The 3,969-nt window shown below is 42.5% G+C and overlaps 1 pseudogene; it reads left to right on the forward strand.

The window, feature by feature from the left end:
* The first annotated feature begins 834 nt into the window (after positions 1 to 834).
* Positions 835 to 932, forward strand: LOC112445274 (uncharacterized; annotated as a pseudogene).
* The last annotated feature ends 3,037 nt before the right edge of the window (positions 933 to 3,969 follow it).

A 3,969-nucleotide genomic window follows, 5' to 3' on the forward strand; every position in this document is an offset into this window, starting at 1 on the left:
ATGTGTTTGTTAGCCATCTGTATGTCTTCTTTGGAGAAATGTCTGTTTAGTTCTTTGGCCCATTTTTTGATTGAGTCGTTTATTTTTCTGGTATTGAGCTGCATGAGATGCTTATTTAGTTTGGAGATTAATTCTTTGCCAGTTGTTTTGTTTGCTGTTATTTTCTCCCATTCTGAAGGCTGCCTTTTCATGTTGCTTATAGTTTCCTTCATTGTGCAAAAGCTTTTAAGTTTAATTAGGTCCCACTTGTTTATTTTTGCTGTTATTTCCATTACTCTGGGAGGTGGGTAATAGAGGATCTTGCTATGATTTATGTCAGAGAGTGTTCTGCCTGTGTCTTCCTCTAGGAGCTTTATAGTTTTTGGTCTTACATTTAGATCTTTAATCAATTTTGAGTTTGTTTTTGTGTATGGTGTTAGAAAGTGTTCTAGTTTCATTCTTCTACAGGTGGTTGACCAGTTTTCCCAGCACCACTTGTTAAAGAGATTGTCTTTTCTCCATTGTACATTTTTGCCTCCTTTGTCAAAGATAAGGCATCCATAGGTGCATGGATTCATCTCTGGGCTTTCTGCTTTGTTCCATTGATCTATATTTCTGCCAGTACCATACTGTCTTGATGACTGTAGCTTTGTAGTATAGTCTTAAGTCAGACAGGTTGATTTCTCCAGTTCCATTCTTCTTTCTCAAGATTGCTTTGGCTGTTCGAGGTTTTTTGTGTTTCCATACAAATTGTGAAATTATTTGTTCTAGTTCTGTAAAAAATACCATTGGTAGCTTGAACGGGATTGCATTAAATCTATAGATTGCTTTAGGTAGTATACTCATTTTCACTATATTGCTTCTTGGCCTTTTGGCTAAGATCAAGTGTAGTATCTGTCTTCAGGCTGACTTCTGTTTGATCCAGCAGGAAAAAACTTCTTCTCTGAGCCCCTGTCTCTGGCAGGAATCCTCTGAAGGATAGCCTGAGGCAAGGATCTGGTGTCTCCTGATGGACTGGTAAGGTATGGGAGGGAAGGCAGGAAGTCACAGGGTTGGGATCTCAGGGCAGGTCCACCAAGGAAGGTGGCTCAATTACCTCCCATGAGGCACTTCTGAGAGCTGGCCTTTCCCTGGCAGAGAGGTGGGCAGGGGGTGGTGAGGGACATAAAATCCATGCATTTTTGGATCTCTGGGTGTGCATTCACAGAGATGGATGGAAGGGGAACATAAAATGGGTAGGACAAGGCTACTGTATGCTGAAGCTCTCTCTGCAGGTTCCACAGAAAATGTTTTATCCATCTCTGTACCTGGTGTGGTGCATAGTAGGAATTCAATATACATTTGTTGGATGGAAGAAATTGCTATTCTATTTTCCACAGACAACACAGCAAGCTGAGTCTGATTCTGCTCCTGTAAAGGGGTGGTGTTAAGATTTTCCTCCTTACCACTTTTGGAGACTATCAGACACACTGCTTCCCACCATTGATTTCTATTCAGCTGAGATTTGTGCAAAGCCAATGAAGGAGGAGCTACGTTTATTATTTGTTTGCAACACATTCCAGTGAATGCTTTGGTATTCAAAATCCACTGTACTTTTGCCTCATTTATTTCTAAGAGAGAAGTCAGGAGATATTCTTTGCCCTTTAAGTAGTGGACATGGGAAGTCAACAAAAATACATTTAAAAACACATGCATTCACTTTTCATTTGTCCGAGTTCAAAATTAGATGTTTCTCCTCCATTATCTCATAAAAGCGTGTGATTTATGAAAGAAACTGAAGTGAGTGTCATTAAAACTGATTACCCTAAGTGAATAGTGATGTATTTGTGGGTATGCAATGTGATTATGATGTTAGTGAGAGTAATCTAATGATCAGAGGGATAATGTGATTTTGTGGTGTTGATAAAAGACTAAAAACAGAAGCCCTTGGTGAAATCGCACCTCTGATCTGAAACAAGCCCCAAATGATGACGAAAAGGACATTTGTTTTGACACCACTCATGGACCTAGTGCCCAGGAAGACAGTGCCCTCAGACTGCCCCAGCTGCTGAGAGTCCAGTCTCCTGCAGATCTTGGAAACTGGGAGAGAGAAGGGAGCACACAGCAGGAAGGGGAAAGAATTTTCTCTGAGAGGGGCCTTCTCCACAGATGCTCCCAGTCCCACCAGGAGTCACCACCTGCTCCTTCTTTGCTGCCTGGCGCCCTCCTTCCCTCTGCAACCCCTTTGGTCTGGGTCTTGCCGCATCAGTGGTCCTCCTCCTCCTGCTTGTGCATCATCACTTTCTCACTCAGCCGTGGATCCTCCACCTCTCAGCATTTCTCAGCTTTGAAAATGACACCGTCCATCCTCCCTCCTTACATCCCCCACCGAATGAGTAGGACATGCACCCTGACCTTATTCCCTCTCCTGCCTTGCTGCCCCCTGCCTCCTAACTCCTCTGAATATGGATCTCATCCTCCTATTGTACTGGCCTGAACTGATATGACGCAAATTATTAAATGCAACTGCTTCTTGTTTCTCCATCATATCTAAGCTCTCAGAGCATTTGATGACTTCTTGAAATTATCTCTGCATATGCATCCCCACTATTTCCCTCTCCTGGCCTCTGCTTACTCTCTAACAACCCCCTTCTCCACCTCCTGCTGCCTACGTGTGGGCCGATTGAAGACTTCGGCCTCACCATTCCTCTTGTCTCCCTTAGAGATGCCTTTTTTTTTCTCCCACGACTTAGATGACCACCGCTCTGCAGCTGCCTCTGAAATCTAGGACTCCAACCAATCACGTTGCTCCTGGCATCCATTCCCATCAGCACACAGATATAATTCCCTCTTTGCTCTTTTCCCTCTGCCTCTGTGGCATGGTTCACTGCAGTGCTAAGCATTTTTCCATGACATCCAAAGTGAGAAGAGCCAGATAAAACCGGGCTCAATATTTAGCTCTGCCACACACTTCCTGTCTGACCTGGACAAGTTTCCTATACAGTCTGAACTCCCATTTACAGAACCAAAAATAATAACTCATTGTTGCCTTGCATGGTTGTTGTGAAAATTAAAAGCATTGATGATCATCACCTGGCCCATAATAATTATTTCTTATGTTTTAGCTGTTATTATTAATGTACCCAGTGAATGTTTTATTCCCTGGCTTTATTCCCTGGTGGCTCAGTGTTAAAGAAACCACCTGCCAATGCAGGGGACGCAGGTTTGACCCCTAGGTCAAGAACGTTCCCTGGAGGAGGAAATGGCAACCCACTCCAGTATTCTTGCCTGGAGAATCCCATGGACAGAGGAGCCTGGTGGGCTACAGTCCATGGGGTCACAAAGAGTTGGACATGACTGAGCAACTAATCAACAACAATAACAACAAAATGTTTATTTAATGATGGGGATGCTTGAGGTACTGTTGCAGGAAGGTGAGATGGGACAGGAAGTTTGAAGACTTTTCACATCCTACAATATCAAGCACAGACACCTCCTCCATAGGGACCAATGCAGCACAATGAAGATGACCAACCTTCATAAAATATTACTTTTTTTAATGTTTGTTACTACAGAAAGCATCCAGTTTAATCCCATTACTGTATATAAACTACTGTATACAAACCCCATTTTGAGGTTATTCCAGTTTTTGTTTACTTAAATAGAAAACAATTACCTCAGTGAAAACTGCACAGACAGAATGTGCTCTTAGGGAAGGAAATCATTATTTGATTCTCCTGAAATTAAAGCACATTCTACTCCCCAACTCAGCCAGGTTACCTTCTAGGAGATAACAGGCTTTTTCTCTTAAGTAACTTTCTCATACAAATCAAGCAGTCAGCTTCCACCAGTGGGAGAGGGAATCAGTACGCTGATTGGCAGTTTGTCTTTGCTTCATTGACTGCTCTGGTTTGTTGTTACCTAAGCTCATTTTTTAAACAAATCTTTTCTTTTGTGATAGTTTTATATTTACAGAGAAGTTGCAGAGTTCCTGTACACCCATCATCCAGT

The sequence above is a fragment of the Bos taurus genome, chromosome X (assembly GCF_002263795.3).
Source record: "Bos taurus isolate L1 Dominette 01449 registration number 42190680 breed Hereford chromosome X, ARS-UCD2.0, whole genome shotgun sequence".
NCBI lineage: Eukaryota > Metazoa > Chordata > Mammalia > Artiodactyla > Bovidae > Bos > Bos taurus.